The sequence below is a fragment of the Chrysochloris asiatica genome, unplaced genomic scaffold (genome assembly GCF_000296735.1).
Source record: "Chrysochloris asiatica unplaced genomic scaffold, ChrAsi1.0 scaffold00037, whole genome shotgun sequence".
Classification (NCBI taxonomy): Eukaryota; Metazoa; Chordata; class Mammalia; order Afrosoricida; family Chrysochloridae; genus Chrysochloris; species Chrysochloris asiatica.
The window spans coordinates 19243464-19257196 of NW_006408555.1; the positions used below are offsets into that span (position 1 = coordinate 19243464).

The 13733-nt window shown below is 40.8% G+C and overlaps 1 pseudogene; it reads right to left on the reverse strand.

Annotated features, from left to right (window-relative positions):
* The window catches only part of LOC102819601, a 23161-nt pseudogene extending 13012 nt beyond the window's left edge, over nucleotides 1–10149 (reverse strand).
* Nucleotides 10150–13733: the final 3584 nt, after the last annotated feature.

Sequence of the window (13733 nt, forward strand, 5' to 3'; positions counted from 1 at the left end):
TTTGGACTTCCTCCCTGAGTATCATTGGCTCTTGTTCATATGGTACCTCTTGAAATGGTTGAACATTAACCATTTTCTTTTGATACAATGATTCTGTGTATTCCTTCCATCTTCTCTTGATGTATTCTGTATCATTCAATAATTTGCCCAGAGAATCTTTCAATAACAAAAGTCGAGGTTTGAATTTTTTCTTCAATTCCCCCAGCTTGAGAAATGCTAACCGTGTTCTTCCCTTTTGGTTTTCTAGATCCAAATCTTTGCATATTTTATTATAGTACCTGGTTTATAAAAATATATACTTCCCCTTATTGATTGTTGCTGTTATTAAGTACCATCCAGTCAGTTCCAACCCATAGCGACCCTGTATAGGGTTTCCAAGGAGCAACTGGTGAGCTTGAACAGCCAACCTTATGGTTCACACAGACTTTGCAGTTCAATGCATTTGCCCACAGCACCATATCAGGACTCCCTCATTTATGGGAATTAGTATTAAGACTTACAACTCCCCCCTTATCTAAAGACAGTCAAAGAACTCTGTAAAGTAAATTATCCATCTCATGCTTTGGAACCTCTCGTTATGTTTAGTTCCCAACCATTTACTTCTTTTTTAGGGTTGCAAACCTATGGGCTGAATGTGGCATGGAGATGTCTGTTTGGCTTGAATGTTGTGTGGGTGTTTGGATCACAATGATTGCCAACATTTAAAATCTGAGATGTTTCACCTAGAACATCAATGTTTTCTGCTTGGCTTGATTAGTCGGAAGCCCTGGTTACACTGGACTGAGGGACCCTCAGCTGGAGTGGAGCAGCAGCTGCCCCTTATGCTATTGCATGCGTTTTCCACCGTCCCCACCTCTTCCTAGTGTTGTATCACAATCCTACTTCATATATTTTAATTTTTTGCTTAGCCCATGAGCTGTTTGAATTTGCTACCAAGTAACTAATTAGCTAGCTAACTACTTTCTCTTTCTCACTTTCTTTTTTTTTCTTATTTCTTCCACAAAAGGACAAAATCTCTGGAAGCTCATACTTGGCCATTCTGAGAATATCACTGTGTGTGTTATTCTTAGTACATGGTCTAGTGATCTGAAGAAGACAGTCCAGCTCTTTAGATCCCAAAGAGAGTCATCTTAAACTCTACGACAATTCTCAGGGTAGAGGGAATACATACTTCCTTTTGGGAATACTATGTTTGTTTGATGAATTCTATATTTACTGATTTGCATACCAGTGTAGCTAGAAGGTCTTAGAGCAGCCTTAGTCTCCTGCCCACTAGGTAATTCTGTTGCTTAACAAACCGTAACAGCTCTGATTACATGGAGAATACTAGCAGTAAGTGGTTTGAAAATGATTTTACTGTTTTCTGTTATGGAAATTCACATGTGGGAAAATTATGGAGTTGTTCTGAAATGCCTTTTGCCTTACCAATGTAAAATCACTAGACTTTGATATTTCAGCAATTCTGTATTTTAAAATATCAGCGCTAATGAGACTTGAGTTTGCCTTATTGACAATTAGACTAGAGAAAGACCATCCAAAGTCAACTGGAGGAATTATATAGCAGGTTAGAATTTCTAATCCTCTAGCATGCTCCTCCCCCTTCATTTTCTTTGCCAAATTATTTGCTAGACTGGCTGCTTATTGACTAAAATTTCACAAGACTCCAGGATTATAAACCTAAGACAAATGCTATGCAGACATTGCCAAGGTGTTCATTGGGGTTCTTGAGCGAAGTCATGAAATTGTCCTGAGGTTTCTCAGACTAGCATTCAGTTGACTGCGATGTTCTCCTGTTTGCCTTCTAAGGAGATTATGAACCGACTTCTTATTTTATGTCTGTTTTAGTTTATTTGAAGGTTTTATGAAGTTTTGGATGAGTGACTTTTGGGACTTCCAAATAAATATGCTGCTTTTTAAAAATGGCAAGTTGTTTTACTTTCTTTTGACCTCTGAATATGTTAGGAAGCTTTAAATTATAATTAAAATAATAACCATGGTTTTCAAACAATAATAATGGTGAATTATAAAAGTGCCAAATTAGAATGTCCAGCAAATCTGTTTGAAGGAAACCAGAGAGAGAAGGGAGTTTTTAAAAAGTTATATTTGGGGCAATGAGGCCAAAGGAAATTTCTTACTAACAGCAGCCTTGCTATTAATATTATTATGATTATTATCTTCCTACAAGGCTATTCACATTTTTGCTTTTTATGTTTGCTGACCTTGGGGGTGGGAGATGTGGGAGCGAAGGGTATCTGGTTCTTTAGCTGGCATTGTTATAATTTTACAGATAGGAGAAAATAATATAATCTGCTTGTCATCTGAGAAGATCCCTTTATTCCAGTGATTCCTTGACCCCCAGAGAATGAACATTTCTCTAGTCCACAGACACAGCAATAGTGGCTGACACTGTGCTTCCCTGAATGCCAAGTCCTCAGAGGGCTTTTGAGTACCCCCCTAAGACATACATCTGTATTCTTCCATCTGTCATCTTAGTTCATCTTCCTCTCCCAACTGTTCTCAAATTAAATGACTAAGTCTAATGGGAGATTTTCTCATGAAAGCTCATAAGAATTTGCCCAAAGGAAAATTAAAACATTGAAATGTAATCATCCAACTCGACTCATTTCTTGGCTGGTCCCAGTGCTTATTTTTACTCAATGGAGTTAATCAACTTTTGGGTACCATATGGAGAAAAGCAACCAAGAAGAATACCTAAAGAGAAGATGGGGTCCACGGGTTGATGTTTAAAGCGTGGCACCATCAGCTGCAGACTGGGTTGTGCAGTGTGCAATGGCTCCCAAGTCCAGGACAAGAAGAGTTACAGATAGAAGAGTAAAAGAAAACAAGCATCTAGTTCTAGAAACTCATGCCATGAAGCATAATCTCAGGGTTGTAAAAATGCACCTTCTCTCATCAATGCCCCATAGATGAAGGCACAAGGGCTCCTGTAATTGTCTCAGGTCACCAGGAGTGGGAGGACTGTTCACTTTGGGTGGTCATTGTCCATTTATTCTTACTACCCTACATGAATTTCTTAAAATGTGATTGAAAGGGACAACTTCACCAACAATCCCATCTGTAAGAATTATCCTATGGGGACAACTGGTAGAGATGTTCATTAGAGCACTGCTTTATAACAAGACTGCCTATTGTTAGATAATTAACTAAATAAATGATGGTACAGCCAAACATTGGAATGCAATGCAGCCACGGAAAAGGAATATGTAAATCTACAAATTCACTGACATGGTATAGTGTGGATAGCATTTATAATATGATGTCACTTACATAAAATAATACACATATAGAAGAACAGATAGATAGACAGATACTCTATCTCTAAGTACAAAATAATGGCATCCAGTTGAGTGACAGGACATAGTTGAAGTCAACTGTCGGAGTGGGTAGGTGGTAGAATTTTGAATGATTTTAAGTTTCTTCAGGCTTCTGTAAAATGTTTACATTTTCCAAGATATTGTTTTTTAATAAGAAAGAGCTTAAAGTTAGGGTAACTTTTGAAAGAAAAAACAAGAGAGCAACCTTGGTTAATAGCATGTGAATAGGTGTACTGCTTGCAAGGATCTCCACATTTACAAAAGATCCAAGGATCTGAATCTTGGGGGAAGGGTTGGCTGGGTCATAAGGTACTAAGAAATTTAAATGATGCCTTAAATGATGCTCCAATTCTTTATTCCAAAATTATTGTTGTTATTGTTTAGTGCCATCAAGTTGATTCCAACTCATGGCTACCTTGTATAGAGTTTCCAAGGAGCAGCTACTGGGTTTGAACTGTCGATCTTATGGTTTGCAGTCCTGTGCCGATCCTAGAGCACCAGATCAGAACAGGTACTGTTATCAACCCAGTTTCCAGATATGTTTCTAAAGCTTAACAAATAGTTCTCCCAGGACACAGAGAGAGCCGGTGCTCTTAACCACTTTCTACATTATGTATAGGGAGCACATTTGAACCCATGACAGCTTTGTTTACTACTTGTTCATTTCATCATAGTTTGAGATTTATATAGAATTAACTTCTTCCAAGCACTCCTTCAACCCATCTTATCCTCAGCAGGTAAAATTGAACAAGGCTCTGATGAACTGTCTTCCATCAGCTGGACCTCTGACAACATCAGTTCACCTTTGGAGCGCTCTCTCCAGTGTGGTCCTTCCCTTTGTTTCTCAAATGCTCCCAATTTCTTTTACTTCCCTTTCAGTTTCCTCTTAACCAGCTGAGTGACAGAAACTCAATGCTGACCACTTCATTAGCCAATGACCTTGTCCCTCTGGCCTTCTGCTCTGCTAGCTCTCCTGGGCAGGTTGCCTTCCGTCCTAACTCCTTGTTAAAGGTCAGGACCTTCGAGCCATCAGTGCTGGGCATGTTGTTTTAATATATATCTAGAGAAATCAGGCCTGTCGGATCACATTCGGTCCTATTTATGGACTGCACGCCAATACTTGCTGTAGAAATGAATGGTTACCTTTGAAATACAATCATGGCTAGTTACCAGTGAGTACAGAGGGGGGATTATATTCCATCAGTGAGGCCCTTGTAATCTATTTCTCCCCTCATTGGCAGGGCGGCCCCTCTTCCTGTACAGGGAAAATCTTCATCAACAGTAGCCTTGTAAAGGAGTGAGCTAAGAGACCCAATATCATTCTAAAGTCAGATGTGTTAATGAATTCATGAGGGTGGGTGGGTGTGGTAAGTCAATGCCACAAAGTCCATGATAAATTGGGACATCGCTTCTTAAATTGTTGGTATGGTAATAAAATGAGAAAGCTGATAGCTACCGTTTGCTATTATCCTGTGGTAAGCACAATACTAAGCACTATTTTATGCATTAACCTGTTTGGTCCTCATAATATTCCTCTAAGGTAGATACTATCATTATACCCATTTTATGGATAGAAAGGTTGAGATTCAGGAGAGTCAAGTGACTTGGCTAATTTACAAGTGAGTGGTGGCAGTGGGACTAACTCTAAAACTTGCAAACTACCAGGCCACCATCATTCTGTCGGATACTTTCTCGTTTCTTCTTTGAAGTGGAATTTCAGGTAGTGTTTAAAGAGAAGCATTATAATTCCTTTCCTATAGAGGGGCCCCAAACATTCCACTTGATCCACAAGAAGATTTGTTTAAAAAACTGAGTCTGGGAATAAGCCAACCCCTTCCTTTCTCCTCCAAGACTGGTTTTAAGCTCATTCCTACATCCCATGGGAGTCTGGCTGGACAGATCCCTTGACAGAGGTTAGAAATAGCCTTCATAGCTTATTTTTAAGGAAAATGTGATATCTGAAAATGAGACAGGAACAGGCACCAAGAAAAGAATATAACAGACTATAGGATAAAGCAAATTTATAAAGAGTGCTTCACCAGGAGATGTGTAGGGAAGGTAAATGCTATTGGGCAGCAAAACCACTTTTCTAACTATTCTGGAATCTGGTCTTGTTAATGCCCACAGAAAAGTCCACTTACCTTTCCCCTGAAAGCTTAAGGCATAAAACAGAGGTGTCTAGTAACACTGCAATTCCCTTTGAACTGTGTACCTTTCTTAGGCTTTCCTGTCTGGCTGGTTAGTCTTTTAGACTACATTAACTCACCTGGTATAACATTTTCTTTCATTGTGAAACAAGAAGGCTGGAACTCACCTCTCTGCTTCTGCTAAAGCTGGACACCATCCAATGGCATGGGGCTAGACTTCTGGAGGCTGTAAATGATCCTTTCCAAGCTGAAAAAGAGAAGAAAGAACAAAAACTCTGTTGGGGAGATGTTCTGTGAATCTTTGAAGGCCAATGGTTAATGAGTGAGATGACCCTTCTATCTCTGTTCTCTCAGTTTCCTGGATAAGGTTTGTATTGGGGGAGAGGGTTGATTGAAGTCATTGCCACATCGGCCAATGTCACCAGCAAACAACAGAGCTACCTGTTTTCAGTCATGATGGTGATGCTGTTGAGAAAGCACATTCTCCTATAAGCGGGATGGCCAACCTCGAGACTACAGCTGATGTTGACTGCAAATTCTCAAACTGTCTAAGTTGAGACAGAGAAATATTGGGTGTGGGATCGGGAAAAGAATGAGGAAAATCGAAAGTGAACTCTTGTGCTGATTTAAAGTGTTGTGCATCCCGAGCTCTCTCTCAAGCCACGGCATTTCTGCCTGTCCAGCCCAGGGAAAAGATCTCAATGTGCCAACTACTGATCATTTGCCTTGCTTTTCATTCCCCTTTCCCTGGGTAGCTGCAGTAAGTTGGCTGCCGAGATGTAGCCCCAAACCTATCCATCAAGTCTGAGGAAGAGAGAGTTAGAAAGGCAAACATTATCTGGGATCAATATCTTTACAAATCCAAAGGAAACCCCAGCTCCCGAAGGGTTAAGCCAGGGAAGGAAAGCCATCAGGCTGCTTAGTGAACTAATGTTTTTATTGATGGGGGAGGCCTGTAAGTCCCTAACTGGAAAAGTGGGGAAAGTGGCGGATTGTTGGGTTAGGGAGGAATAGAAGGGAAAGAACATTATATTCCAAGATTTCTACTCCTCCCGCATTCAAACCCCTGAAATCCATCTAAGGTAGGAGACATGCCATAACCTTGAATATTATTCAACCCAAGGTTTTTCCTCTCTCCTGTCCCTGCCCACCTCAAAGTGCAATCCACATCTCCCCCCAACAATTTTGCTATAATGCACATCTCAGGCTAATGTCTGTACTGAAGAGCACATCTTAATTTAACAACTGTGTTATAAAGCACATCTCAAGCTAACATTCCTCGTCTGATCCATATTTCAATCTAACTACCCTGGCATAACACTTCAATCTAATTCCCCCACTGTAAAGTACATTGCAATCTAACACCCTCATATAATGTACATCTCAGTCCATTATTTTGTATTTTGTAAGCCATATTTTGATATGTCTTTTCCATTAGGGAGCAGAACTATCTGGAGACAACAGCTACCCCTGTGGTGAAAGCTTCCTTAGTTCTTACATCGTCCCCTGGTGACAGGTTGCTGATGGATATGTTTCTGAACTTTCACCTTTGCCATCTTGGGTTCAACTCAAGCTTGTTTCTGTACTTCAAGTCCTAAGGCTCCTGTTGGGAGCAGGGGCAACCAGAGAGCCCTGCTCTGTTGTTCACGGACCATGTGGCTCTGATGGGCCTTCTTCTCATGCTAACCAGCAGGGTGGGTCACCTCAAATGAGCAGAGCCTACCTCAGGAGAGGGTTGTTTGAGGTCAATGTCAGGGTCAGGGGTCAGAGTGTAGCTGCTGGCTAATAGAGTGTAAGCTAACACTGTTGTCAAATTGCTGTGCTACAAGACAATGCCTGTCTCCAGCAGATGACCTTAGCCTGGGGGAGGGGCTATTGGCTTTATTGGAAAGCTGCCAGTCTCAGAGGTGATGGAAGTGGCTGATCACAGTTAAAGACTGTTTTCTTGTTGATGGAAAGCCACTTTTGTGGTTGGTCACCAACAGAAAGGCCTGCAGAGCTGCTTATTGATGACTGAGTGTTGCACATGTGATGGATTTCTTTTCCATCTCGCAGGCAGCTGGCTCTCTGTTCCATCGTGGAGGCAGACTGCAGTGGCTCACACACAGGGATTGTTCTGGAGCCACGAGCCACCAGAGGCAGTGCTATTAGTGACTTTGGGGACAGTACCAACTTCCTATTGCCAGCTGAATGGGAATGATTGATTCATGAAAACAAAACAAAACAATCAAGAATAAACTGAAAATAGATGTAAGAGGTCCTTGGCTATGTGGCCTCAAATTCACAGCATTGGGGTGAGCATAAGAGAAGATAATGAACACATCATGGAAGAGAATCGTATCCTAGCCACTGCAGCCTCAGATTTTCAACCGATCCTGCACAGGATGGAGAAATTAACTTCCTTTATAAGGAGCTCTGGTAGCATAGTGGGTACAAGTCGGACTGTGAACCTCAAGGTCAGCAGTTCGAAACTACTAGCTGTTCCATGGTAGAAAGATGAAGCTTTTTGCTCCCGTAGAGATTAACAGCCTTGGAAACCCTGTACAGGGTCACTATGACTCCATGGCACACAGCCAGCCATCTACTGGTGACAGGTAGGCAGGCTAGTGGTGGCCATTAAACACTTGAAACAAAAGGTTACTGAAGACTCAGAATTTCAATTTTCCCAACATAGTGTGGTTCACGAGAGACAAATACAGGAGGTTGAAAACAAAGCACAGAGATCCAACATGATCTTTATAAAAGACATACAGATCATGGAGGATCACCAACTAACTACAAGACCCCAATGCAGTCTGCAAAGAAAGACAATAAAGGACTAGGAAGCCTAAATGGGAGAGGACCTTACTGAAATTGTAAGGTTATTTTCCTCTTGTGTTATGCCTTGGGAAAACCCATGTAGAAATGGTAGCACTGGTCTTCTTCAAGTCTAACCTAACAGAGATGGTGAAGCCTTCAGGGGAGAAAAGTAAGGCTATCAAGTGAATGTGAATTTTCTTTCTTTTTTTTTTTCTAGAGAAGAAAAGACTGAGGGTGACTCCAGGTTCTCTTTATGGGACCTGGGGTATGCCGACTCCCTCTGTAAGCCTCAGTTTCCGTCTTTATGAAAGGAGACCTGCCATTCACCCCACACCATTACAATGGGGGTTAAACCAAATGTCGAACTTTTAGTACAATACCTGGCATACACTCCTCATTCAATACATTTTAGTTTCCTTTACCCTGAAAACGAGGCATGGTCTTTCTGACAAAGAGTGTCAGAAACCTCAGATGATGTACCTTCTTTTTGTGATCATACATGGCAGCCACCAATCTAGAAAGCTTGGGCAAACTCCATTTGATCACAGGGAGATGACCTAGACCAGAGGTCAACAAATTAGGGTCCACAAGCCAGCTATGGTCAACAGCCTATTTTGTAAATGAAGGTTTATTGGAACATAGTCATCATGCTCATTCATTTATATAATACTCATTTTGCACAACTGCAGAGTTGAGTCATTGAAACAGACTATATGAAGGATAAGCACTGGACTGCTAACCACAAAGTTGGCAGTTGAAACCCACCAGCTTCTCTATGGGAGAAAGAGAAAGCCATCTGCTTTCTCAAAGATTTACATCCTCAGAAACCCTATACAGTGTCACTGTGAGTCAGAATTGACTTGAGGGCAGTAGGTCATTTGGTCTACTGATGGGTAGTTCCCCCAGGGAACTGAACCCATCCCTATTTAGCACAAATAGATTGTTGGTTGACTTTCTAAAGAAACTTCCTTGGTTCCATGGAACAGTTTGAAAACTATGGGCTACATAATCCCTGGATCTTCCTTCAAAATCCCAGCATCTCCATGATTTCTAAAAGAATGCAGAATGGCATAGTGACCCTGTCAATGTCTGGCAAACCTTAGGCTTTTTCACTACTAACTGTGACATTGGACAAGTTATGTAACTTCTCTGTGCACCCATTTCCTCATTTAAAAAAGGGATAATAGTAATCGCCTCGTATTTATTATAAAGATTAAATGAGATCATGTGTGTATATGGAAATCACTTGAAATTAGGCTTGACTCATTTGTTGTTCTTAGGTGCCATCGAGTCGGTACTGACTCATAGTAACCTTATGCACAGCAGAATGAAACACTGCCCGAACCTGGGCCAACCTCACTACTGTTGCCACACCTGAGCCCATTGACACTGCCACCCCACCAATCCATCTCGCTGGGGATCTTCCTCTTTTTCTCTGGCCCTCCACCTACCAAACATGATATCCATGTTAGTTGTCATTGTAATTACTACGAATAATACTCTGGACCTTTACTTGTGCTGTGAATATCATCTACCAAATATTTCTACCAACATTTTTTGCCTATTAATGAATTAATTCAGTGGGTCACTCACTCAATACTTGCTTGACAGTTGTTAAGTACTTCAAGTAGGTTCTGAGTCATAGTGACCCTGTATAGGGTTTTGGAGGCTTTAAATCTGTGTGGGAACAGAAAGCCTCATCTTTCTCCTGTGGGGTTACTAGTGGGCTCGAACTACTGACCTTGTGGTCTGTAGCCCCGTGCATATTCTACTGAGCCACCGCGCTCCCTGTCTGCCAGAGTAATCAGTAAATTATCCGAGACCCAGTCAATGTCACCTGCATACTGGATCTTCTCTTGCTTAGTCATTTTCAGAAGTTTCCGTTGGCGTTTATTGCTCCACACCTTCGTTGGAGTTGCAGGGTGACATTAAGTGCTCAAAACAACTTCCTACTACTCCATCTCCCACTGTTCCACATCATCTCTCAACTAGCAGTTTGGTTTCAATGCCATGAAGTAATTAGACCTCAAAGCCTCTTTACCAGGATTTTATCTTGTCAGCGAATGTGAAAGAAACAGTAATTATTATTTAATATTTATTGAACGTCTTCACGGAGATATGTAGATTCACGGATGTAACCTGCCACATTGTGGATGATGACAGCAGAACACAGCCAAGCATCTTAGGGAAGCAGTTGGACTATTCTAGAGGTCTAAAATAGGGGTGCCCACGTTCTCAAATGCTACCGTTGAGTATGCTACTTTGGGGGTTGAAAGGTTCCCAAGTTGTTATCCATAAGTGGATTTTCCACAGCTTAATCCTGTATTACAGCTTAAATCTAAGTGCTTGGTTTATGGCAGGCCTATGACTTACAGTGGAGTCCTGGTGTGGCGCTGTGGGTTAATGCTCTAGTCTGCAAAGTCAGTTTGAACCATAAGGTGGTTCAAGCTCACCAGCGGCTCCTTGGAAACTCTATACAGGGTCGCTATGGGTTGGAACTGACTGGATGACACTTAACAACAACAACAACAACATGGCTTATTGAGGGAGCCTAACCCCATTGAAGTCATGACATAAATTCTGTCTCCAATGCATTCTTTCTGGTTATTAAGCAGCAATGTAAAAAGCCCTGGCCTCAGGTAGCGTATGTTTGAAACTAGATTACCTAGCCAGCCTAGGAGAGGTCTGGTGGCACTGTAAGTTAGGCATAGGGCGGCTAACTACAAAGTTAGTGGTTCAAACTCACTGTGTGAGAGAAAGATGAGGCTGTCTGCGCCCATAAAGATTTACAGTCTTTGAAACCTTACACAAGGTCGACGGTAAGTCAGAATTGCCTCAATGGCAGTGGGTTTGGGTTTTGAATTTTAGCTAGTCCAAGGTGGTACGATTTTGTCCTCAGTGACTTACCTGCATATACCATTAATGAAAACTAGGGAATCGGACTGCATGGCCCGAATATGGAGGTAGAAGGACCCCAAACAATCCTGTTCTAATACGCAACCGTGTGCACAACCCAATCATGATCCCTTTTCCACTTCCATAGTCCTGCCTATGACTGTGATGAATGAATCTACTGCTAACCATGATTCTGTTTTAATGGTCTGTAATTAGTCACATGGCCACAAATCCTTTGGATACCATTAAGGCCACATTGTGATGGTCTCCCTCATAAGGCTGTTAAGTTTTTGTCTTTGTCTCGTGAATACTTAATAAAGGGGTCTCTGTAAAACAGATTTGAATTTGGGGACTTGCCCCGTCCCCCAGAACAATTCCAAAATGGTAGATTCCAAAGACAAAGTGTAATGAGTGTAATGATTTCTTGTACTAAACAGAGCTCTTAGGTACACTGTCACGAGAATAACTTGGAGGACAAAATCCCAAGTATCATGGGATGAGGCTTTGGGGTCAGTTTGACTTCATTATCCCATCCCAGAGTCACTCAGACCAACTTGCAGAGCTGGTCAGCGTGGCAAGAAGTGAATGCTATCCAGAGGCTATCTAGAGGCTGTGCCATGGTATAGTCACCAACTGTGTGAACTTTGAAGTAAAGGAACTCTGAAGTAAAGGAACTACTATTAACAAATTACTTGATCACTCTGGGTCTCAGTTTCCTCATTGATAAATGCAAATAGTAATAACTATTTCAGAAGATTGTTTTGTAAATCAAATGAAACTAAAACCCAGTAAATGGTAACTGCTGACATGACTGCTAAAATTACTATATAGAAAATAAATTAAGTCTGTAGTTTCTGTTTCTTGGGTGGCTTACATAGTGACATGGCAAAAACTTAAAAAATAACATGGAAAGAAATTTAGAACATTGACACATTTGCATTCCAGTTGATTTGGAACATGATTTGTGCTCAGAGAGTTCCTGGATGACAGACTATTCATCTCTGTATCACCAGCACTTTTCTAGAAAGGAATCTAGCACATTTCAGCACTCAGTAAGTGTTGAATTGTACTGAATTGGATTTCTTTATAAATTCAGTGGGATTCTTCAAAAAATAAACTCTGGAAGTAAAGGGTACACAGATGGGGGAAATGAGTTCCAACCAATTGTAAAACACCGGAATCAGCATCATCAAAAATAAAAGAACAAAATAGAAACTCTTAGAAAAAATGGGCAAATACAATGAAATATTACTTGGCAATAAACATATGAAATACTAATACATGCTATGGTATGGATGAGCTTTAGAAACATTATGCTAAAATGTGAAATACGCTAGGATGAATGTAATGCTGGTGTTTTCCCATGTAAACTATAACATAATTTGAAATAAAAACTTAAAACAAAAAACCCACACTATGCTAAGTCCTGGTGTAGCACTGTGGGTTAATGTGCCAGACTGCAAAGCCATTTGAACAGCAAGGTCGGCAGTTAAAGCTCAATAGCTGCTCCTCAGAAACCCTATACAGGGTAGCTATGGGTCCTGACCAACTCGATGGCACTTAACAAGAACAATAAATAAATATATATATATCAAGCTGTATGGTGGTGGTGGTGATGTGCTGTGCAGTCAGCTCTGACTCATAGTAGTCATGTAGAGGGTTTCCAAGGCTGAAAATCTTTCTAGGAGCAAAAAGCCTTATCTTTCTCCCATGGAAGAACTAGTAGTTTTGAACTGCTGACTTTGATATTAGCAGCCCAATTTATAACTACTACACTACCAGAGCTGATGCTACACTTTACCAAGCCTGATGCCCTTATCCACTGACTGGTCCCTCCTGACAACATGTCCGATTATGAGAGATTAAGTCTAGCCATTCTGGCTTCTAAGGAACATTCTGGCTATGTACTTCTTTCAATACAGACTTGTTTTTCTTTCTGACGACAGTCCATGGTACTTTTAATATTCTTTTCAAACACCATAACTCAAATGCAACAATTTTTCTATAGTCTTCCTTATCCATTGTCTAACTTTCACATGCATATAAGGCTACTGGAAATACCACGTCTTGGGTCAGGTGTACCTTAGTCCTCAAACTAACATTGTTGCTCTTAAACACTTCAAAGAGGCTGTGTGCAGCAAAGTTGCCTAATGTAACATGTCATTTGATTTCTTGACTGCTATTTCACTGAGTATTGATGGACCCAAGCAAAATGAAATCTTTGACAACTTCAATCTTTTCTCCATTGATCATGATGTTATATACTGGTCCAGTTGTGAGGATTTTTGTTTTCTTTACATTGAGGTGTAATTCATACTGGAAGCTATGGTCTTATCTTCATCAGTAAGAATTTTAAGTCCTTTCTGCTTTCAGCAAACAAGGTTGTGTCATCTGCATATTGTAGGTTGTTAATTCTCTAGTCTTGATGCCACATCTTCTTCATATAATCCAGCTTCCCAAATTATTTGCTCAGCATACAGATTGAATAAGTATGGTGAAAGAATAAAATCCTGGCACACATTTTTCCTGATTTTACACCAATCCGTGTCCCCTAGAT